General features: G+C 36.2%; 1 protein-coding gene across 5 annotated transcripts in view; it reads left to right on the forward strand.

Moving 5' to 3' along the window:
* Window positions 1-25,969, forward strand: part of INVS (inversin) — an 83,521-nt gene that overhangs the window by 11,165 nt on the left and 46,387 nt on the right. The window lies entirely within an intron of this gene.

Here is a 25,969-nt window from a genome sequence, read left to right on the forward strand (position 1 = left end):
CTGTTTTTCCTTCTACAATCTCAGTCTGCTGTCTTGTCTGGTTACATTGTCCCACGGAAGAAGTGCTAAAGGAAATATTCAACAATAAAATATGAGTTGATTGAAAGTATAACTTCAGAGCTGCAAGAAATTTTGAGTGTGATTATGCCTGGGGGAAATATCCACAGTCTCTCCACAGGTGACTAAGCAGGCTGCTGAAGGGGGGGAAAAAAAGAGGGGAGCGGCTTTTGCTGCTAACCAAGACTTGAGTTAATAAACTGTGAAAAATACTCCACAGAGAAGATTAGAAATTCAAACTGAAAGAAACAGTCTTTTATTTACTATTTTAGTTTTTATAGTATGTTTAAAAGCGTAACTGCTCAAAAATTAACACTTTTTTGTCTGTTGTCAGCTGTCTTTTGGTACCAGCTAGAGTGCCTGCCATGATTTACATAGCAAACCATTTCCATATATATCTTGTCACCTGTCCATAATCATTCACATTTTTCAGATGTTTTAATACAATCTGCATTTTTTTTTTTATTATTTTATTATTGCATGGGAATCCATGGGGGCTGGGTGATCTGTGTTACTGCACCCCTTGCAGGGAAATAAAGTGTTGTAGGTTGTACTTGACTTGAAGTAGGTTAATTCATCTGCTTGGTTACATACCATTGCACTCTGATGAAAATAATTCAGTCGTTACCATAACCTTGTGTTCAGGATTAATTTTGTATTTCTAAGGAACCGACCAGCTTACTGTTAATGTTGTTGTTTCAAAGATAGGTATTTCATAAAAGCAGCAATGTCAAAGACTTTAAAAATTGCTTTAACATACTTTACTGGCCTGGTATTCGTACAGGATTCAGATTTTATGATGTGATAGACACGTGAACATTTTAATTAAGTTTAATTAAAAACTTAACTTTAAAAATTGTGTTTTCCCCAGATTTTCAAAATACATTTTAGCATATTAAAACAATACAAATTATTGTCTAAATCTTTGTCTGAATGTTCATATTGTGAATATTTGTATTATATCAATTCAAGGCAAGAGAGATTTTGCCTTGGTGTAGTATCCATTAACTGCATGTGCTCTCTATTTCCTTTATGCCTTGCTTCAATCCTGAAAGTGCAGGTTGTAACATGGGATACTCGGACCATCTTATGTGTTTTCAGTTGACAGTGCAGATGAAAAGGAAGGTAAAACAGCATGAGATAAAGATTGTGACAGTAGAATTTATGTAGTCACACGCCTACTGTGTAATGTACTAGATAGATGTGATTCACCCCATGGCTAAAAGTGGTCAGGAAACAGCCCTTGCAACTGCTTTTTATCTGCCTTAGCTGCCCTCTAAAATTCCCTTCTCTGTCTTCTGAACAGTTACTAACTATTGATGTCAGCTTATGAAATGAACATTTCATGTGTGCAAAATTTTGTCTGTAGTCTTTCCATATTAACATTTTAAGATTTACATTTCTGGCATGAGCTTCTCCTGAAAAATGCGTAAATTTAAAATTCAAAGCAATGTTTCGTGCAGTTTTGGCTGTTTAAATAATGTTTTGTATTCTGCTTATTTCTTCCTGATACTTTTGGTTTATATTCTATTTTTTTTTTCTCTTGAAATACAATTTCTCAGTACAGTTGACTTTCAGATGGAAAAAAGAAACATGGTGTGAGATCACCCATTTCCAAAGTTGTTTTGTCCCTGTTGGTTAATCATGAATATACAGATTTACCAGAGCCACTGTATGGTTTTTGTTGTGTTCAAGCTTGTGAGTCAGTAGCTGTCCTGTGCTTCATCAAAAACAGATTCACATGACTTTATAAATCCTCATTAACTGGCAGTGACAAGTACAAGCTGTTTAGAAGGGCAGTGCTTGGAGATTCAGATTCCTAAATTGTGCTTGTGCTGCATCCTAATTTTCCTTTCCTTTGGAGAGAGAAGGTAAGATTTACAGACCTTTACATGCAACCAGTGAAGACATAGGAAAGAAAAGACACCTCTTTCTACACTGGTGCTAACTAAAGCAGATGGAGGTAAAATGAGGTAAGGTTTCCTGAGTCAGAACCTTCCTCTCTAAGTACCAGGATTACTTTTGCTGTTCTTTGATATCTCTTTGAAGGGCTTTTTGGGACACCTTGCTCATCAGATCCCAGCAGACAGACATTTTGAGGGCTAGAATTTGTTTCCAGAATATTTGAGACTCCTTGGGTCATCATTTTACAGGCTGCGCTTATGTGTCCCTTTGCAGCTGTTCCTCTGAAACAGTCTTGCAGCTGATTTGACAAAAAATGGTCTCTGCTGTCTTTCTTTGGGAACCACAGAACTGTCTCAGAGGCAAAGAGTTTGTGAGAAAATGCTCTTCTAATGCCAAACAGAAGCAATGATTTAGCTGTCTCAGGCTGAAGAGAGCTGAATGTCTTCATTCGTGTGTTTGGATTCAAGATGGTGTCTCTCCCATCAGTAATCCTGGTTATCATAAAAACAATTGGTTTTGTTCTCTGCAGGATAAGATGAAACTGCTCCCATTTTTCTGTCTGGAGATTTCACTGTGAGAGAGCTGCCAGTTCATGTCTTTCAATTCTAGTAAAATTGCTTGTGGGATTTTTAATCCCTACAACAGAACAAACATTCAGAAATGTGGCATTGACCTGAATTTGGTCATAAATCATCAGTATTAACTGAAATGTGTTAGGACTTCAGTTGCTTTTCTTCTCTAGGATGGATTTCTGTTTGGAAAGGACTTAAATGAACAACTTTAAAACATCATGCTATTAACACTTGCATAATTAGTTTCTGACTCAACCTGTGTTAGTTGCAAACCTGGCTGTACTGGGTGAGTGCGTGTATACACACACATACGTACATATCAGCTCTACATAGTGTTTTATTCCTAACATCCACCTCTTTGCAAGTTTTATGCTTCCAGCTATTATCTGCAGAAATGGAGACAGCCTGTGCTTCCATCATGTTTGTCATTACTGTTTCATAAGGAGTTCTTTCTGTACAAGCATTTCTTCCAGTCCTTCAAAATGCCAACAATCACATCCAGTGTTCAAAATGCAGATTCTTATTTGTTGATAGTACAGAGTTCTTCTGAAATTATAGGTAAAGATTTCAGCACCATCTATATGGTCATCTGAAACATTATCTGATGTGATAGTTTCACAGTAGTTCCTTAATCCTTCTTCTGTTCCTAATGGCACCTCTAAGTCCTTTTGAAGTAGTCACTTTGTTACGTGCAGTTGTGTAGTTGATCTCCTCCCAATATTCTGGTGCACCCCAAGTGCCTTTGCTTTGTTTTACATGTGTCTTAGAAGATATCTTTCAGAGCCATGGTTTGTGAAAATAGCTCTACTTTGATTTGGGTATCAATAAGCAGTGCCAAAATTTTTGCACTTGATATAAAAGCAGTTCATAGTCTCTACCGAAACTATTTCTGACAGCATACCTAGGCAGACTGGCCAGTGCTCTTACATGTTCTTTCTGTTCCAGGGGTTTCAGCACAGGTAAGAAATGAAGGTGAGCTGATGATTTCAGTACCTCCGTCTAGTGCTGTTTCAATAACCAGGCCGTATTTATCAGTTAATGAGGAAACTCGTGTCTTGGAACTCAGGGTTGCTGTGTCATCCTGGTCTTGCCATGCTGCATTCAAGTGTTTTTTTGTCACTGGAGCATGTCTCCAAAGCAGTAGTTAGGTGAAAAACTGTCAGGTTCTCATCTGTTCTCATCTCAACAAAAGATTCTTATAATCTCTCTGTCCCAGACTTCACTAGTGACATTCTGGACTATTTGCAAGAAGTAAGGCTTAGGATATTCCCTTACTTCCCTTGTCACCTTTCTAAAGCTAAGCATTCTCACACTTTTCTTTGCAGAAAGTTCCTGAAATTAATAAGGCAAGGTCAGAAATTTCAGCTCTACTATTATAAAGACTAATGCTTTTTGAAAAATATCTGTGGTTCTGTATTGATAAGATAACCTTTGAGTTGGTGGGTGCTTCATGCTAATAACTATGTTCTTAATGGTTAGTCTTCTGTTTAGTGATGGGCATCCTTTGTATTACAGTTTTTAAGTTTTATACATCTGTTGGTCTGAAAAAGATTTTAGCCTGAATAAAGAGACAGTTTAACTTTCTACATGCTTAAATGTAACAAGTATATCTTTCTTTCAGTGGAAAATAACACAGTACAATGCAATGTGAGATGATGGGCTGAGAATAGTCTCATGTAACTAAAAATTTACATTGAGGACATCTACATAGAAGCTAATCATGTAGGTAACTTAAAAGTAATGCACTTGAGGGTGCAGTCATTCACCCTAAAGTGAGATGAGTGCTCTAGGGCACACTGACCAGCTGATTCTTTCCTTTAGGCATGACTGATGTAGGTTTTTGTGTTGTCAATGTAATTGTGACAAATTAATCTTACCCAAGGCATACATTTTTTAGCAACTCGTTTTCTGATTGTCCTTGACATGATCTTTCATAGGAGCTGTCTTTTTTCCATCAACCTTATGATGGAGATGATTCAGTCTTTGTAGGCAGAAGGTCATGTAAATTAAGTTACCTGGTGTTTTTCCTTTTGGATTTTCTTCTGTTCCACTCCATTGGTTTCTCTTTTCAAATGGACAGGTCTCACAAGCAATTTTGAAAGGGTGCACACTCCTTAAAAAAAAAAAAGACAAAGGGGGAGGTCAAGTCATTAACTTCATAAAATTTAAATTAAAAGTAGTGAAACAAAAAAAACCTCAAAAATCCAAACCCACCAGAAAATGCTACAAATTATTGCAGGAGTGCACCTGCAGAGATTGCCACGGGAGTTTCAGAGGGTGGTTGTGACTTCCTGAACACAGATGTAATTTACTGGGAACTGAAACTGTGACTGATTGCAACAGAAGTAGAATCATTAGCATAATTTGCCAGTGATTTTGCACTGAGGAATTGTAGTACTATATGTATACAGATTGTTTAAGCTCGTAGAACTTGGGTTATTGTGAAATAAACATGCTATGGAGATTTGAGTACTGGGATTACAGTTTAACAACAGGCATTCATTTTCAATTGTAGGCATTTTGCATTTGTAGCAATTTGCTTATATTGTTAAATTGCAACTTTTTTAAACACCCACATGTGGTACTTATGAATGGAAATGTTTCTGCATATCCAAAATACCTGTATATGTTTTGTCATTTACCTTTCATTAAGCAATTCCAGTTTCATTTAAGGAAAAAAAAAAAAAAAAAGGCAGGCCTGTTTCTTTCAAAATTTCTCACAGGGGATGCTCACTTACTAACAATCTGTTTATTTTGAGGAGTAATCTACCCAAATCTTCCTGGATACCTTAGGCACAGCCTTTTGTGTTCATAGGGATAGAAGAAAAACTTCAGTATTTTCTTGTTGGTTTTTAATAATATGTACTTAAAATAAACTTTCAGGATGTTTAAATGTCAGGAGGGTATTAATTTTGGCTTCAGGAAGATTAATACAACCCCAGTGGGAAAATGTGACTTTAGAAGCATACAATATTGTGTAGCTTATATTATTTATTTGCTGACGTGGTTGTTGGTAAATAACAGTACATCCAGGATGCATTTAAGAATTCTGTGTGAAGTAGGAGGATATATTTTAATAGTCTTTGATTTTTCTTAAACTAGAAAAAATGGTTGTTACACTCAGTGGTAACAGTAAAGGTAAAGTAAAAAAAGACAGCCTGTGGCAAGCATTAGACATGGCAGAATATTAGAAACACGAGGTAGTCTTTAGTTCACTTATTTTATGAAAGTTTATTTCCAGGTCTTATCTAATGAGTACAGGCAGGTTAGTCCAAGAGCTGTAAATGTAGTTGTTGTTTTTTTTTTTTTTTTCCTTCTTTCTTGAGCAAATAAAAGGTGTTTGTATTAAAAACTCTTGAATTGACATGCCTAGGAGCAAGTTGATACACTTTTCCCTTGTTACCTTTTCCAAGATGTATTTCCTGGAGCTGTAGTCTCTCAGATCTTTCATAAGGCTTTATTTGATCTGCATAAAAGAGCACATGTGCTTCTAACTCTCTTTCCCAGTCTGTATAATGAAAATAAGCGATCATATCAGAGACAATGGTGGCCAGTTCATGTTCTTTTTTTCCTCAGGCCAATAACCTTTTATGATGTTCCCCCTCAAGTGAGAGCTCATAATGAGTAATATTAATTCTGTGCATGTAGGTTCATGAAATGTGAGCGAGCTTTACGTTCATTCAGTGATATTTTCGTGTGAACATACCATTTGAATAAATGTGAGGAACTGGAACACACCAGGATGTGAAACAGGAGTGTTTCTGAACTGCCAGAAGAGGCGATTTTTTTTAAACTTGTGGGACTGTAGTTTCCTCTGTAATTAATTAAGCCACAGACAATAACCATGGTACAAATGTTTTCTTTACTTTCCTGAACAATGAGTTCTCTCTAGTGAATGCAGCCTGAAGTTGCTCAGGGGTGGAAGGCAGATTAGCTCCTTGTGTGTGTTTTGTGTGTGTTATACTACAGATAAGCTGTCCTAGCTACCAAGGGATTGGTACCATCCACAGCCTTCCCAACCCCTTTTCACAGCTGTACAACTGCTTGCTGGGCAGTGAGTTGACAGATAATGAATTCTGCAAAAGAACAATTTAATTTTTGCCCATTTGTTACAAGGTCCCGTGTTCCCAAACACTTTTTGCTATTTGTTTTGATACTACCATTGATCTGTGCTGCAAGCCCTATTGAAATGGTTAAAAATAGCTACAGGAAAAATTTAAGAAGGGAAAACTGACATTGTTACAGAGATGATTCCCAGTACACTCTCCAGGAAAGTTGTGCTGTCACTGCTGAGGATGAACAATAAAACAGAGACTTTGCAAGACTGGAATTTCCTAAATGAACACTGACATAATGAAAAATATTCTCAAAACCATAGATAAGAATTTCAACATCCTATTTGAGTTCAGGAAGGACAGGAACCCTTTTGAAATAGGTGTTTTTCTCTGTGTGTGATAAATTGCAGCTGTGTCACTCTTTCAGGATATTGTATGTCTCTCTGAATTCTACTTTTGACTGTTCTTTAGATTTCATTAATACTTCCTTTTGCCTCTGCTGAGTCAGAGTGAAATTTGGGCACTAATTTGCAAGACTGATATGTGATTCTCATATATTCAGGCAGGGCATTTTCAGCTTGCACACTTTGTCTCGTAACAAGGCAAGAACATGCACATTATTGTTTCCTCATTAAGTGTTAAGCTGCTATAATCACATGGTATCCAGCAATTGTCTGTCTCTACTGTCAAAATGTGGGTTAAAATCCAGCCAATTCTTTTCCCTGCAGAAGATAAAACTGTGGAAATACCGTTCTACAGGTTAGGTTTCAGTTGCATAGAAGATACTACGACATCTGAATCTCTCATTGGCATGAAAGCATATTTTAAGACAAGGTTATAGAAAAATTTACATGCCAAAGTATTCTTTTGATTTGAAGTTCAAGATCAGAATTTCAAACTAGCTCTAAGATCAAACTAGGTCTCTATACAAACTTCACTGATAAATATGGTATGAATGTCTATAGTCAATGGCACTTGTAGAGTTGTTTTTTAAATTATTTTAGTAACAGTTGGTTACTAAATGTAATTACTCTGATAAAACATGTTTGAAAGTATTGCTTACAATTTCTGGCTACCTCCCTGAATATAGCTGCTTTCCAGCAGACATTTTGCACATCAAAGGAGTTACGGCATGGCTAATCAAAAAACATAGCTTCTGTTACTGTCTGTGTTTAGGATTGGTTGGTGAAAGAAAACAAATAAAGCTGGCTGAGATGCTAAAATGAATTAATCTATAAATATATGACAGATTTGCTCTATAGCCTGCTGTAGACAGAATGGCTCTATCTACTTCCAACTGGAACAGCAAAATAGCATTTTCCCCCATTTCCAATAGTAGAAGTAAAAGCTGATGGAGGATGTTTAAGGAGAGGGTTTGCAGTAGGAGCACGTATGGAGTATTTACCCCAGTAGTCTACCCAACAGTAGAGTATATTTGCATGGAAAAGGATGGACTGAGAGTAGTGTGTTCCCTTTGACATACATTTGAAGTGCTGGTCTCCAGTAGCCTGGGTCAGGTGTTGACTGGCAGCCATCATTGTAGCATCCACAAAATTTTGAAGGATTTTGTTCTAATTGTGAGGTTGCAAACATAATCTAAACACAGAAGAAAGAATAAATATGGCTCAGGTTTTTGGGAAGATGTGTGGATTAGTTCTTGCTCTGTGTTCAGCATGATTCCCAAAGAGGCATGTCCGGAACACAACTGGAAAAGTAGAGGGGTGTACCATTTCTGGTTCTGACTTGTAATAGTGGAAAAGATTCTCAATTATCAAGAAGAGTGATCATAAACTAAATATTATAAATAAGGCTTGCAGCAGAAAAGTCACAAGTGATAATGGGTAGGCAACTCATTGGGCTAGTAAGTCTAAATCTTAAGGATATTTACAGATTTTGCTGGTAAGATTAGGTGTTAAAAACAGTATTTTTTCTTCGCTACTTGTCACCACCTAGTCCTCTAGCATTACATTGTTGTGGGTTGGGGTTTTGTTGTTGTTGTTGTTGTTGTTTTTTTGTTGGGTTTTTTTTTTTAATAAAAGCAAATTGGTAGAATGATAACTGTTCCATTTCTCTTTAATCAAGGAATATGTTAAAAAGAATGAGTCTGCTAAATAAGAGCAAACCATAGCAGTGACTATAACCTAGGATAAATAGGAGGTTTGTAACATAAACAGTAAAGGAATTCTTGATCTTGGAAAACTTGAACAGCTCCCAAGAACACTGTGGACTCACTGTCAGCAGCATAGGCATAAATGCCTTTACATGAGTGAGAGTTTGGAAAGAGTTTGTTCAGTCTTCCCTGGTGTGGAGGGTTGGGCCAGGCCAGTTGCACCTTTGTAGGTCTCCTTCACGTTGGTGCTTCTATGGGCTCAGCATTAGGAATTCTGAACTGCTCTCCTTTTGGAAAGGACAGGAGGCTATTAAAAATGTGTAAAATGTAAATAAAAATGTATCTACTGAATGTTACTCTATGGTATTTGAAAATGACAATATTCATCTCTTCTTTGCAGTGATCTATTGTATTTGGAGTACATTTTAGAGTGGAATAAATAGTAAGAATTACAATTTATTCATAGAAATGTTATATACTGTTTGAAATTTTATTTGTCCATTTGCTTGAGTTTTGTGAGAGCCAACTTACCCAAATGTCCTGTAGGTTCAAGTTTTCTTCAGGCAGTAGTCGTCACAAAGGATCCGTTTGCCAAACTACTTATTTAAATATCTGTATTTTGTGCTGTACTCCCAATGATGAAAATGTTAAATCGTGTGTCAGGTTGAAACACTTAATAAATACATATTCATCCCCAGGAATAATTTGTAAACATAAGAAGTTAAAACAATGAAGTAGTACATATTTTGATTATTTTTTAATTAAATAGATCTTTTCACAGTGTTTAGATTTCTTAATATCATGTTGCGCTTGCATATTGTTTCCTTTATCTGTGCAATTTTGAGCAAGAACATTTTCCTCAGTTAAAGTGGAATAGCAGATATTCATGTTTTATGTCTTTAACTGAAACTATAGGTTTAAGTAAAGTTTTCATGTAATTTGATTTAATAATGTTTTTCTGTTATTAAGTACATTCAGAAGCATAGGAATCCCTTGTTGGAAAACATACTCCTTTTAGCATAGCTGAGGAATCAGTTAATTAGTTTTGGCTGGGCAGTATTAATTCCTCTTAAACTGTTTAAATAACTTGCGTATTTTTACTCGCATTATTCTTTTGGCTCCCTGATTTTAACAACGTTCCTGCGGTTGTGGTGTTTTATTTTGGGTTTTTTTAATGTTCTCTTCTATCGTTTGCTGTAGCAAACAGCCTCAGTTTAGGGACTGTGCCTGTGATCTCGCTGGTTTTGGATAGTACTGCCCTGAGAATAATAAATGTTTTCAATTTGCCTCCGAGTGATGTGACTTGTGAGGTCCTATGTCACTAGATACTGCATATTGTCCTAGAAAAAACAATTGAAGCAAGTTTATCGTGATAAATTCAAATTACGTAGTCCTGGTTTCTATCACTCTGCTACAAAGAGAGAAAAAAGTGTAGATATTAAATGGAATAGTGACTGTAACATCTCTCTGTCATCTAGCACAGTATTGCGATTCCTTTTTCAGTGATGCAGATCCTTGCCTTAATGTTTCCCAGCTCAAGCTTGGTTTTCTGGGGTTAATTTTCCCGGAGCGCCTGCCTGGGCTTTGGAGGAGCCCTGTACAAAGGGAGTCAGTACAGCCTAGCGGAGAGCAGAGTCATGAGCATTTGCATCTCTGGAATGTTTTTATTGACAAACGGTAGTCTGCTATTGACATTCGTGTCCCTTGATGATACTTCTATCCTAGCTTATCTTTGCTGGTCAAATGCCTTAATTGTTCTGGCCTTTAATTCAGTCAAAGTTGTTGCAGGAGTGGAAGAGAAAAGAGAAGGAACAGGTCTAACAGAGCATCAAGCTTGAGCTGTGAAGCTGCTGGCAACGATCAACCTGTCATAATGTTATGATTTGTTCATTTTTATACCATTTATTAGCCTTTACTTGTTGTGCCATTTGGCCTCCAGGGCAGATAAAGTGCTGTCTAATTTGGTAGGTTTGCTTCTGTCAGAGTGGCCTCGACAGAGAAGGTGTTAGCTGTAGTGACAAATAATCAATAGCTGTCGTTGTCATGAGGAACGTGAGTAGTTGGGCCTTTCATCTGGAGGATTAGAGGTCTAATTGGATTGAGAATAGGGAGGGTGAGCTGTTGGGTAACCCTGTCAGCTATGTTAAGCTGTCAAATGTCAGCTTTCCTGAAAGGAAGAAGGAATGGTTAGCTTTCAGAAACAAGGAAGAAGACATATGAAAGCTCTTTAAAAAGTAATAGATAGAAAAGTAGAATAGGCTAACATAGGCTTTAACCCTCCCTTGTTTAATTACGTATCTTGCTAGTTAATGAGGATGCGTGGTGTGCTCTCTCTCGCTCTCTCTCTGAGACAGGCAGAATTTGTGTGAAACAGATTTGGCAGTGTTATACCAGATCAGACTGGTTTTATGTCTTGAGAAAAAGCCAGTTAACTACTCAGATAGGGAATATAAATGCCAAAGATTATGACATGGGGTAGGAAAATATCCATCAACGGAAGGAATCACTTAATAGAGGCTGTAAGGAAATCAAATATTTTATTTTCATATTTTGTTGTAAAGATATGTCAGGCTGATAGCGTCAGTATATTTTTTGAGATATAGCAGTTGTTTCAAAGTTGCTGTAAGGAGAGTAAGTATTCTGATCCAGTCCTGCAGTGGACTTTAAAATCATCATTTGAATTTTGTCTGCATTTTCTTACTGTTGCATTTAATCTTTGCTTTCTGCCTGTTTCTTGGCGAAAGATTTCTGTTGTTCTAAGTAAGATAAATCAAATGAAAGACCCGTAGAACAAATAATTTCATGTCTCAGATGTGCTAATATTTACCTGACCAGAAGAAATAATAGGACTACATTTTAATGTAGTTTTATAATTTGCTTATAAAATTACTGAAATTGTGGTTTCTTTATTTGTCATCTAATTCTGCCACCTCCTTCAATGAAAGTCTTGATTGTAACCTTGCCAGGATTCCCCTTCTTTAAGTAACACATTTGCCTGGAGATCTGTAGTACTTGGCCATAGATATCTGTGTATAATGGACCTGGAAATAGCAAGGTTTTTAGACCGTGGAATAAAGCTCTTTATTTTGCATCAGCTAATTTAACAAAAGACAAAAATATATATATATATATATATATGTGTGTGTGTGTGTGTATTTTTTTTTTTTTTTTAATGGACTTGTAGGTATTACAAAACTCACAGGGTTTTTTTGTTTTTTTTTTAATGTGTTTGATCATTTATTCTGAAATAGTGGTTTTACTATTGCTATTTCAATTTGAATTGATTCCCCTGCTGCTCCCCTCTCTTCTGCAGCACTTATTGGTGGTCATCTGGACTTGCAACATTGTTTTTACTGGTGGTCTGCTGTAAATACTGGCAAACCCATCCTTAATCTCAGGTTTATCTTCGTAGATCAGTACAGTAAGTAGTACAGATCAGTAGTGTAAGTGTTCCAGAGGCAGAAATCTTGGACAGATTGTCTGGTATTATATTTCAGTGGCATTGTGTGTCAGAAATCATGGCATTTTTATCCCTTTGAGAGTAACTGCCATGCTCTCTAAGACTCATCTTTGTGTGAGAGCCTGGATTCATGTGTGTTGAATAATTTTTGGGTATGCAATTACTTATCTGACAGGTACTGTACCTCTGTCATTTATTTTCTGATAATCCCGTTCTCCTGACTTTCCTTTCTCTGCTTTGCTTCGTTGCTTCCCCAACTTGGACTTTATGATCTTGAGTATTTATTTTTGAGTCTGAGTAACCTGATTTAAGCACCTTCTGGTGTGAACTACAGGATGGACAGATGAAGAAGTGACATCATAGCCTACTCTCACAGCTTGAAGTGTGCTGAAGGTTGCTGAACTACTGAAGTATTGTGCTGCTGTGGCCTGGTTGGCTTTAGTATCCATAATATCCATGAAGCTGATCCAGCATTTCTGTGCTGTGTGGTTGTCTGCAGTGTAGACACACTGTGATAAAATGAGCTTTTTCCTGTTAAGAAAATAAGCCCATGCCTGTTCATTATTATTTTTTAAATTATATCTTTAGCTTATTGAAAACCTATCCATTCCCCTGATTTTTTTTTTTTTGCAAAGTTCCATCTTTTATTTTACTTATTATGATAAAAGGAGTGTCATAATTCAGTATCTTAATTTCTAGACTTTTACCTAACACTTGGTATGAAAATCCTTACCCAGTATTTTTTCTCAGGCAGCTTCCTTTCCATGGCAGTGATCTGTGGTTTCCCCAGTTTTTCCCATTTTTTTCTCCAGCTCAAACATCACTATTGGTGATGTTTTTTTTTCTCTTTTGCTCCAGCAGTATCACTCCAGCTGTTTTCATTAACCTAATTGTTTTATTTTCATTGTACAAACCACTCTCTCCCATTTTCAAACCTGATGTAATTTTACTTCTCTGCTTCTCTGTTCCACTTCTTGCTGTGGTAACTCTCCTCATTTCCTCCACTTGGCTTTATATCTTTTGCTACCATGATTTCTGTGCTTGAAATAATCCAAAGAGGATATTGTCAGGCCCAGAATATATATATATAGTATTATCATCCTCATGCCTCTGTTGAGCAGTCTTTCAAGTCTCAAGCACTTGAAATTTGAATATGAAATTTCATTAAAATAATAAGAAAAGGAATGTCTCCAACTGCAGTGATTTTCTAAAAGATTTTGCAAATATGGTTTAAGTGCAAACCATGGTGGCAGAACATTGAGAAGCTCTGCTTGTGTTGTGCTTCTCAGTGAAAAGGAACTAATTCTGCATAGCATATGGAATGACATCTTAAATATCTGTACAACCAGCTGGTAGAATTACTTTATTTTCATCTATTGAGCTCAGTGCATACTTTTGTGAGTAAAATTTGGAAGAGGTTCTGGACTGATGACTCACCTATTTCTACTTTTTCTGATCTTTGCTAAGTCCTCTTCCATAACAATAATTTTTCGGGCTACTATCAACAAATAAAATAATTTGTAATAATTTTTGGAGATTCTCAGTTACCAAGAATGAGTAGGTGAAGTGATCCTGTCTTAAAAAAAAAATCTTAAATGAGTACTTAAGTCTGAAAAAGTGTTGGTGCATAACTTCAACCCAGAGATTTTGTCGCAAAGACCAACTAGAACTGAACAGGATATAAATATGCCCAGCAAAGACAAGTAATTTGTTCAGGCACAAGCAGTGCTTTTTCTCTAAGAACATTATTCCATATTGCTTGATATCTGGCTCTTTTAAGTTGATTAAATGAAATTAATTATCTTGGGTTTCAACTGCTGGCCATCTCCTACATACTGTTATCAAACAGCTGCCCCCTCTCTCTCATTTTGCTTTGTTCAAAGGATAGGTGAAAATTTCTCTGTCATTTGATCTTGAAGATAATGGTTGCACCTTAAAAATGGTATTTTCTTTTTAAATGTGGTGCCTACAGTACTTGGAGAGTTACACTTCAGATCTGAATGGAATTAATTTTGTTTCACTTATTGTTGTTCCTTGAGCGTGTTTAGCATTGTGGTGTCCCTCGGTGCGCAAGAGACTTGTCCAGCTCTTCTCCCAGGACACTGATGTCTGCTGCCAAGTCTGTACCTTAAAAAGTACCTTTGCAGACAAAGACATTTCCCTGTTTGACTGTCCTTTCTAAAACATCGTTCTTGCATTAATTGCCCCTCTGCTGCTGACCCCATGACTGATCTTTAATGCTTATGAGAAGAAATATTGTTGTTGGGACTAAGAAACCACTTACTTGTTTGTGTCCAGATTTGGCACTGACAAATGAAAACAGGACTTGCACTATTATTATCTTATCAGTTTGGTTTAGTCCTGTTTTGTGAACTGTAGGATGATTTCTTTTGGAATAAGGTATTTTTTCCAACTATTCTGCAGTAAAAAGGGAAGATATTTGTTTTCTCTGATTATAAATGTTATTCTAATTTTAGATGAATTAGTTTTGTGTTAAATGTATCCACATAGGCTTCAATACATGAAGTACCAGCAACAGATCATTTTGAAACAGGACACCTTTCTGCTGAAATCTCCAGGAATCTTCTATCAGGTGTCTGACACATCCTTAATCTGATGCTCAGGCTTGTCATTTGAATCAATAGGATACTAGATAGGATGTCTTCAGCATGCAAGACTACTGCTATAGGAGGTATTTGAAAAATAAATTCAGATCTTATGGCCAGCCACAAACTCCAGGAGCACTAATCTTTCATTTGTCTCTCTCTTTGTCTTTAACAGTTGGTTAAATTGTTGATTAAAGAGAATTGAGTGAATCACACTTAAGTCAAAATGGGTATATATGAACTGTATAAGCAAATTTTGCTGCTGCCTGAAAAGCAACAGCAAATGTCAGCATTTCATAAAATACAAAATTAATTAAACTTGCCTATTAAGATTCTAAATTTTCTTGTCTCTTTGTAGAGCAGTTTGGAACTCTTTTTTGTTACGCTTTTTTTTTATTTATTAATGAAGGATTGAGGAAGAATGCTACCAGTGTTTACTAATGAGGAATAATTTTTGCTGAAATATTAACTGATTTATGTTATATCATCTCTATGTGTTCAGCCTTATGATGGGAACATTTAAACATAGACAGAGATATACACAAAGGATGTGTTTTTTCAACATTGTTAGTATGGTGTGGATTTGGGAAGGCTTTGCAACACCAGCCTTGAATTGTTATTTTATCTGCCTCTAGTCTGAACAAAGAGAAATAAATCTAGTACTTTTATTACTGCTAGGATGCAGTTTGAGTAGATTATGAAGGCTTTGATTTATTTACCAGTACTGTAAGTAGATTATGGCTTCTTTTTAAGTATCAAACATCACTGCAGTGTCTATAGAAACTATAAAATTATGCCATATGTAAAAGTAGCCTGAAGTGTCTGAATAATTATTTAAATTAAGAGTAAACCTATCTTTATTGCTAGTTGTTTTCAATATGGATTGTCTGTCTGCTTCTGTAATAGTTCTGGAGACTTCACTGTGGCTGGAGACCTTTTCTCATCCAATAGAATTTGATAGGTAGATTTACAATTATTTCACATAATGGTTTGTTACAGGACTTAATATGTTTTTGAAATATATTTAAATCACATAAAAGGCGTGCATTTGTTTGCAGATAAAACAGCAGCTAAAGTAATAACAAAAAATTCCATGAAGCTGTACTCAAAAATGAGCATCTACGCTACACTTTGACTTTGCAAGTGTCGTTGCTTCCAGCAGTCTGTGAGGACATGACACACACATAGAGGGGTGCAATTAAGAAGTACAAGGCAGTAGTGACACTGTACTAGTCAGATTGATGCTTAGTAGTAATGGCAATTAGTTTGCTTCCAGAGTGAAATAGTACAAAGGTAGGATAAAAGGACTTGGACTGGACTAATGGCTGTTATTTAGACTTGTTTTCAGGTAGAATTCTGTCATGGATTATACTGTAATTTGTAACATTTTTATTAGATTTTTAAAAGGCATACTTCTCTTTCAGGGATATATTTTCTTAGTTTTGTTACTGTGCTCTTAGTTCAAGACAATTCAACTCAAAGCCACCAAGGTGAAGAAAATGAATGTAGTAACTATTTACAGTATTTGTGGCTTTTTGGGGAGGAGGGCGTCAGTACTTTCTGACTAATCTTTCACATCACTATTTTTTGAAATACAATAATTTTGAAAGCTTAGTGTTTGATTCTTTATGGAGGGGTGGGCAGTGATCCTGTAAATATGGATGATGTGTCTCAGACTGTTGTAAATCCCCAGAGATTGTGTGTTGTGGGTACTTCTGCCTGAGTGGCTTCAAAAGAACACTACAGGAAAACAAGTTCACTAACAGTGGAAGAGATCAACTGGAAATGAGAATGCTAATTGCATTTTCATCCTTGAAGTGTTTTTTTACACGGAAGCCACTAATTTCCATAGGTAGACCATAACATTTATTGCTGAAGAGCTGAGAAAACTACATAGGAGCAACACGTACAGGCCAGGGATAAATGAGGTCAAAGGCTGTAAGATACAAACACCTATTTTCTTTCAGCCTAGGCTGGGAAACAGTTTTACCTTGGCTTTTACAGCACTGGTCCGTTGTCTTCTCTGTTGTGTTCTTTAACTGTGTGCCAGTTGATAGTTCTGTCTATTCCTATGGAAACCAAGAGAGTAAAGCCAATCTTGCAAGAGGCTTTAGGGAGAATTGCTCTTAGTTGAGACACTGCCTTGCTTTCAGTCAAAATGTCTGATAGCCAGAACTGGCCTCAAGTCGTGCTGATGTTCTCCGCTGATGTATTGCCTAAGATGCTTTGCCAGACAGATGAACACGTTCAGCTTGAAAACTGGTAAATAAGGTTTCTGTTCAGCTGTCTGAGAGATTTTCTTCAGCTGAGTGTTTTACTTTTGAGTGTAGAATGCTGCTAACGAAGTTGCTAAAAGGGTACTTCGCGAGATTAAACCCAATGTCAAAAATCAGTGATGTTTTTGTCATGGTCGACCTGAAAGGGTTAGCAGAGCATTACATATTTAAATCCATCAGTGGTTTGTTAGATAGAAGGCATGGCATCATCCTGGTCCACACAGAGGTAATAAAGAGCTTGCAGACTTTTTTTTTTTTTTTTTTTTTTTTCCTCCCATAGCTGTTGTCCAATGGATAACTGCTAAGGGTCATGTCTAAAACAATAATCCTAAATATTTTCTCTTACTTTTATTTTTCAGTTACATTGTTAATCAAGGAGTTAATCCTTAGTTAGTGATAGCCAGAGAGACAGCCTGCTATTTTGATGGTGACTTTACTAATTTTAACTAGAAACTGGGGGTCTTGTAGCTGTGTTGACTTTGTTTTTTTCAGAAGCTGTTTAAACAGATTTACTGATATTCAAGGAGTGTAAGAATGGTTCAGTCATACACAGTAAAGGGTAGCTTTTACAGGGATTATAGCTGTTGTACCCAGGCAATATGAATTCAGTTTCAGTGTATTAAAAAATAAGAAGTTCTAGTATTTCATGCATAGGTAAGATTTCAAAATACAAGTGCTAATTTATATATCCAAATAATTCTTATTTGCAATTAAATTAATAGATCTACTTGCTAACCTCTCTTGAGAGTTTTTCTTCTGAAGATTTCTTGTGAGATTTCTGGCAAGTAGCTGGTAATATAAGCATATCAAAATACTCCTTTTGATGTATGGATTTCAGTTACTTTTGGAACAGTAGTCTGTTCCTATAGATATCAAATTAGAAGTATGATGGAAGAGATTACGTTTTTCTAAGTGCTTAGTTTGTTTCCTGAAAAGCTACTGAAACTGGTGGGTGTTGGTGACAGAAGTCCACATTGTTCCAAGTGGTTTCTGGCATTCTTAGAATGTGCCTGTTCTCAACGAGACACTAAAAGGTGAAACAACCTCTAAAGAAACCACATGCACAGCCCCTTTCCTTTCCAAAGTTATTAAAATATCTGGTGTTTGAAAATGAGTTTATTTTGTACAAAGTTTACCTGTAGGGTGAAGCATCCTCTCTTCAGCACCTCCTCACTGGAAAGAGAGTGAGCACGTTTGTGTATATAGTAAGACTATCTTCTGTAAGATCGAGTAGATCGAAGAGCAGTTTCTACTCTGTGAAGATAAGCAGGTTAAATTCACTTGCCATTTTTGTTTTCAAGAGAAACCTCATGGATGTATTTATCTTTCAAAGTCTTAGCTAGCAATTAAGGAGTTTAAATTTTTTGACTTTCACTGCTTCTGAAAGCATCTGACAGCAGAGAACTGTTCTCAACTTTGGCTTTAGCATCTGTGCTAATCTGTTGGCAAAGCATGTTAGTGCAGTGCCAAGTGGCTGATATGTTCTGCTTGGGTATCTAAGGCAAAATCTGAAATATTTTCACGCTGAACATATTTTACCTCCGTGAATGTCTGAGTGTGCAATATGATTTAGTATTTGTCAGTGTATAGATTTCTACTGGCTTTAGAAACTGAAAGTTTAAAAGTATAGATGTTTTTGTGTTTCAGGCTTAAGTAACAATTAGGTCTTGACTCCAGCTTCTTAGGAGTCCTGGGTTTAAAAGGCTTAACTAATCTAATCTAACTGTTAAATGATCATAGCAATCTGGTTTGGTTTTTTTACATTTATTTATTTATTTGTATCTTTGGGACAGAATGTCCTTCTCTGGAAAAGGAGATCTGTGGCCTGGTATGCTAAATTTCAATGTACGTTGTCAGTTCTTAATCTGGGTCTGAAGCAAATGAACAGTGTACACGAGTGAATATGTATGCAATAACCCATGATATAGTTAATTTTTCTATTCTCAAGATGCCGTTATATATCCAGCTCTACTTTCTCAAATACTATTTAGGATTTTAAAAGAAAAAAAACATTAATAATATTTGAATACAATAATAATTATCTGATAGTTATATAATCACTGTCCATGTTATGATTCGTGTAGTAGTATTAGGACAAATGTTTTATCTTTACAATTATTTTAACTGTAATAATTTTGTGCTGTTCTGTTTCTGCAAGAGTAAAGGTAACTGAATTATGTATTATATTCCTCTGAAGAGGACTTACTGATTGTTAAATAGTCAGTCTTTTCACAAAAGATTGCTAAGAAAATTTTGCTAAAACGTCTTACATAAGTGCTGCTTAATTAATAATGAATATATTTCAACAATCAAAATTTAATAAGCTAATAAATAATTAATCTGTGGTAGAGATGTATAATTATCAGATCTCTGAAATCCTTTCTGTCGTGGCTGGTGGACTTGCTGCACTGCTGTCTTCAAACGCACCCCTTTCCATAGGGTGACCTTTGTGCTTCCGCCTTTGTGGAGGCCTCTGTTTTACCTCTCGCCCGCGCTGTGCTGCGCACTTGCTGACCAGGCACAGTTACTGCAGGGCTCTCTGCCTGGGGCTCTGCTCAGTGGTTCACGCCTGGTGTTTGGTAAATCTCATCTCACGAGCGCGGAAACGGCAAGGGACAAGGTGCAAAAGAATTTTAATCGATGAATCAGTCTTTAGGAATTGTGACAGTACAGAATTTAGGGTATTCAATAACGTTTTTAAATTGTGATAAGTAATGTTTTAAGAAGGAAGTAGCTGAGAGAGGCAGCCTATTTGACCTCGGAAACGTGTAAGAATTTGAAATTATGGGGATAAATATGTGAGCAGAAATAGAACATTGGTGAAATGAGCACCTTCTGTCAGCAGTAGGTTTTTTAAGAATAACTGGATACTTAGTTAGCTAATTTCATAGAATTAAATTCAATAGGTTGCCTTTTTAGACCTGTACAAAAATATTAACTGTAGTGCTAGATGGAAAATTGCAGGCTTAATTAGAAATTAGGACACAAAATGCAAGAGAATGTAAATTATTATTTGATAATGTACTGAAAATAGGTACAGTTGGAAATGAGCTGTAAGATCAGAAGGCATGTATTAGAATTCCTTAACAATTACACTTGAATCTAATATTAGTCAATATTTTTCATGAGCAAACTTAGAATCACGAGTAGCATTTTTTAAAAGGATACTTAAGAGTGGCACAGTGTTAGGCATGATTGTCAGTCAAAGAGAGGATGGCAGTAGCTAGGATATCAGAAGAATAGGAATATCAAAAGTAATGGAAATTATTAGAAATATTATAGTACAAAATACAAGTCCCCCTGGGGAGGGGGGGAGGCACATATAATGATTTATTCTATGTAGTATGAGTTTATTATTTGAAACATGACTGAGAAGGATGTCATGTGGTAACTGATTGGAGAATGTACTTAATTTATGGGAGAAATGCAGTTTTGAGTATAGCTGACAAGATATATGCGCTAGCAGTAGACAAGTGTCATTGGGATTCAGTTGGGGACTTTGTGGGACCCCCTCTGGTAACCCTGTAATCTCTGCTTACTCGTGTTTAAAATAGGAAAGTTCCAACTAGAATTAGTGCAGAGAGCTGATGATTTTTTGAGGGCAGTGTAGGGTTTATCCTTTGTTACCGAGTTAACACTGAGATTTTAAAAGTGTATTTTCATGGGGAGAAGAATTCAATGTGTCCTTGTGTGTTGGTTTAAAAAAAAAAAAAAAAAGGAAAAAAAACCTAAAAGCCCCAGACTGAAACAGAGAACTGGGAGGAAAAAGACCCCAAATGCTGTAATTCTACTTAAAAGAAATCACTAGGAATTTTTTGAAAAGGATTAAATGTTCTTACTCCCCATGGTGCTGGGGGATGGGTTTACTAATCCAGAAGGTCAATTTTAACCTTCAGTTCTAATTTGTGGTTTATCTATAAATATTTCTAAGGCTTTCTGTTCTGCTGGAAGTATATGCACTGACTGCATTTTCAGTGCTTATGACAGTCAGCAATGAAAAGCCCTTGAAAACCACCTCCTTTGTAAGGGTTTGTGTTCTTTTGGTCTGTCTGTTCCCAGTCCTAAGAAAGCAGGTATGTAATTTTGGAGTGGAGCCAAAGTAGCATCTTCACGGTTTAACAGCTTGGCATTCTTTTTAATGACCCCTGCTGTTTTTACCAGGAGGTTGTATAGAGATGCTGGGCTGCTTTTTCCCCAGTTCCTCTAGCAACCCTTACAGTGCACTAAATCTTCACAGGCCCATTGTAGGTATTCCGAAAATCAAGCCTAGCTATACTCTTAAAGTTGTCAGCTCATGTGCTCTACATTGTAAATTATTCCAGATCCGTCTTTCAAGTTGTGTTAAGTACTTCATGTGCATTAGAATTGTTACGGTTCTTGAAAATTAGCAATTAATCTCAGCAATTATTAGGGAAATAAGCAGTTTTTCTACATGCACTGTCTCATTTTAACTCACTGATGATGAGGTGATGGTAGCCTCACCATGGTGTGCTTTTGATGTGCTTGGTGTGCACATCAAAAATATGCACATATTCCTCTGACTCAGCCTTACCTTGTACAGCTCGGTTTCTCCCCTTATAAAAGGTGTTGTATTTATCTATGAAGTGTGTTTTTAAAATCTGAACATGAGAAGTTTAATGGTACAGATGTATCCCTACTACAGGGTAGGAGACGTGGTTAGTCAGAGTGTAGAAGCGCACAGGCTAATATAATGACCAAGTTAACTCACCAAGAAATAGTAGTATGAGAATAGGAATAAGTTTTCACAGAGTTGCACCTCAGCAGAATGTTTCTAGAAGCCAGGTGTACTCTTTAAAGCAAGTTTGTATGCTTGAGAAGTACTTAAAATATGCTGTGAAAAGTACTTAACTTCTGAGGAAGTGTTTGAAACGGAGGCCGTGGCACTGATTGGCTCAGGGCAGGACTCTGGGCTCTATGGAATGGAAAGATGTGATGTGTGAGGCCAGTGTTTTTAGTGTACTGGTGATACAGCCAGTAGTTTCAGCATCAACCTATGATTAAAATGATAGCATCACTCAACAGAGCTCATTTTTTCTTTAGCCTTTCACTTAGGTGACCATATGGGACAGCCTGACTGTGGCTGTTTGACAGATGTCCACCCAGCTGCTCTCTCACTACACTTCCTCAACAAGCCAGGGAGAGAAAATTGAAAAAGCTGCTTTAGATTAATAAAGAAACAAATACATTTTTTTGTAGACCCAGAAAAGTAGGTAGAAAAGTTTATCAGTGATTTTCCACTGAAACCTTTCCCTGGCACTAGAATCATATTGAATATACTAGACAGTTTTTTTTTGGTTTTTTTTTTTTTTTTTTTTTTTTGTTTTGTTTTGTTTTGTTTTGTTTTGTTTTTTTTAAATGACTGAACTTGCAATTTTGGGGATAATTTTTTCAATTTCAGAGATAACCTAAATTCTGGCAAATCCATTGATTCTAAGATATTTTTTCCATAACTCTCTTTGTCATTAAAACATTCAGGGAAGTTTTTGTGATTGCTTAGTAGTTTAGCTCAGGGTCCAGAACTTTCTTTGAAGTTATTACTTGATGGCAGAGCCATGGTTGCTTATGGAACTGTCTACCAAAAAAATGTGTTCTACATCATTGCAGTTAGTACCTGTGGCTGAATTTTTGAAATAGTAGAAGTATTTCTTCTGATTATGTTGCCGTCAGCTGTGCTCTGAAACTCTGCTGTAGTTTGCAGAATCAAGTTTTCAAATAATTTTAGTAGAATCTAAAGGAATTTGAAGAATTGGCATTGAAATGGTACATTTTGGCTTCCAGGAGCCAAGTCTTCTGTACAAGTATTTAATCCTGTTTGCTCTCTATGCTTTCTGTTTATAATAGAATAAATTTTGAGTCACTATCAATGGTAAGAGACCATGGACTGGCTCAGATATTCATGCTGCCCGGGAATGTTTAGGCCAGTCAAGTGTATTATTTATGAGTAAAAGCCTAGACAGCTTGAAGATTTTTTTATATACAAAAATGTTATAAAAACTGAGGAACTGGCTTTTCAAATTAGGCATTCCCTCCCTCCACCTAATAAGACCTAAATTACATCTGCTTTCAAGGCATGTTGTTACATTCTATACTTAGAAACTTAAACAGTAATCAATTGAAGGTGAGGAGATTTTCCGTTGTCATTAAAATGCACAATATTGTTTTCTAACAAGTGAAAGGAGGACAGCAAAATTCATGGTATTACTAAAGAAAAGAACAGCAGTCAGAAGCAAAAGCGTGAATAAGATAATTCAAATAAGTAAGGTAAGTACAGGTGTTTTCTGTGGTAGTGTTAAAAAGAAACCTTAAGTCACTTGGAAGAAACAGAATATTTTGTATTTCAGAATGAAGGGATTTATTTCAAATTAATTTGCTAAGGAGAAGAATTTGTTGGCTAAGCAGGCAAGAGAATAATATAGTAGTAACTGGAAAATGTGTAATAGCAAATATAAAATACAGTATAGGGAGAGAAAATAATAAAAGGGCATGTTTCCTTAGTTTTATGCATTATATTAACTTTCAGTCTTCTTTACAATGGAATTCATTCAAAAAGCAGAATATACTTGTTAATCTTCCAAAAAGTACCCATCAACAAGACAAAACCCATTTTTTTTTCTCTCATGGGTATGCAGGCACTCTGTGCAGGAAATATTGAAAACAACCCAAATGTATTATCCTCTGTGATTGAGAAAAGCAGCTATATTTCTTCCAAGACTAATATTCTCTCAAGTAATTTAATATTGTCTTCCTCCAGTCTAATTGCCAACCACATCATGATACACTGGTGGGTTTTTTGCTAGTTTTAATTTTTCTTTTTTTTAATGAGTTTTGTAAATTTTTCTCATATTTGCCTGTACAGTGTAACGGTAATAAAGAGGAGTATTCTCATCCCTAGCTCCACCCCAAATTTATCATGAATTAATTCTGAGTGTGTTCTCTGTGGTTTAGGAGCCCTGCAGGCATCATGCTCTCTCCCCCTGTTCTCCAGAGTATGCCTTGGTATGTGTCTGTGTACTAAAGGGACAAAATCCTGAGGTTATGCTTTCCCTGACACCTAGCAAAAGAAAAAGATGTGTTTGGTCACTTCTCACTGGGAATGCTGTCATAGCCATGGTGCCTCTGGCAAGAGAAGTTTGCATGTTCAGGCAGGTTTGTGGTAGGTTCTGTGGCAGACTTTTCTTGTAAGCGGTCACTGATGAGCAAGGACTAGTAACAATAAATGATAGAAGCAGGATGAGGTAGTTTTGTCTGAGCTCATTCATGATTTGCTTTCCCTGATTTGTATTTTAAAATAAGATAATGTAGCAGTGAAAAAAAAAGTCATGTTCATTTATTTTGGCCATATCTGGTGAAATCCATTCTGCATCCGTAAAGCTCGAATCTTCCATTGCTATAGACAAGAAACAGAATAATAATTTTTGTAAAGGATGCCCTTCCAATGTTCATGGCTGCTTTGAAAAATAGAATTTGAATATTTTTTTGTCTTGGCACTGGATACTGTGGAGGCCTCTGGAATCCTTTGGCCTGTCTCCATTCTGCTGACAAAGGCGATTTGCAATTCTGAGCCTTATGAGATAGCAAAATGTCCCCTGTTCATTAGCACTGCTTGCCCTTGTCTACTTGGTTGCCTTTTTTCATTGTTTTTCCAAAGACAGCCTAAGGCTACTAAGCTAACATGCAGAATTTATAAAAGAATTGTAGTAGACTGAAGTATGTTAATTTGCAGGTGGTTTCATAAGCAGAAGAATCCAAAGACATGACTTCTATTGATTTGAGTGTCACCTTTCCTGTGTACATTGTCTAATAAAGGTTCATCAAATGCTCCAGCTTTTCCCTGAGTGGGGGAGAAATAGTACAATTTATCTTCTCTTCTGAGCTTTATATTTTCATTATAGTTATAGGTAATGATCTATGTGGGAAACTGGCAAAAACTCATATCTTGGGGAAACATTGGAAGACGGTGAGCAAAATTAGGAGAACAACACACTCCTTTCACTTTAGGAAAGGTTAAAAGTTAGAGTGTGAAAAGAGCAGAGGTGTTTAAGCCATGATAACTGAAGGTAGGTGCAGATGTTTTGCTTTAATGAGTTATTGCTCCAGCAGCTGCTGATCCTCAATCCCAGCTTAACTGCTGAAGGTGATTAGGTTGACCCATAGTCTTTGGGAAGTGGAAGCATCAAAATGTTGTATGTAGCATCTCTCCTATATAGAAAATAACTTTCAAGCAAGGGGTAGTGGCAAGTCAGGGCTGGCTGTAGTACTAAATCAGTACAGCCTCTTCCTGATGGTATGTTCATGACTTCAGTTTTTTACTGGCTTCTTCAGTGATTTGAGAAATAAAACCAGATGGGTTTTTTTGGAGATCCACCCTCATTTATTATATCATTGTATTTATATCAAAGAAGCATTTCTATGTTATTTCTTTTGAAAACTTAGTGAAAACCTAATGAAAGTCCTAGTGTGAAGTATTTTGAATGTATTGTGAAACTAGCTGTCCCATCCATTTGTTATATATATTGCAGACCAAAACTCATACAGTTCTCAATTTAAAAATGTAAGAAGCAATCACTTTTGCATATATTTGCTATGTATTCAGATGAGTACATTTTATCTTTCTGAATCATTACTGGTTATTTTTCTTACTTTCATTTTGAAAATTATATTCTTTCTTCATGTTTAGTTTTATTCCTCATCTGATAACTGTTTACCTTGCTAATGATCTTATTTCAGTTTTTCATGATTTTTACTGAGGTTAAACAGTTAAGAAACTCTGATAGTATTGCAGAACTTTCCGTATTAACAAATCCTGTCTTGTTCTGCTAATGAAATATAAATATCTGAAACCAAGTAGCACAAGACACCTAAAAATGAAGAGTTCATGTTAACAAAAAAAGTCTTTATTGGATGTTT

Source organism: Hirundo rustica, chromosome 1 (assembly GCF_015227805.2).
Source record: "Hirundo rustica isolate bHirRus1 chromosome 1, bHirRus1.pri.v3, whole genome shotgun sequence".
NCBI classification, from domain to species: domain Eukaryota; kingdom Metazoa; phylum Chordata; class Aves; order Passeriformes; family Hirundinidae; genus Hirundo; species Hirundo rustica.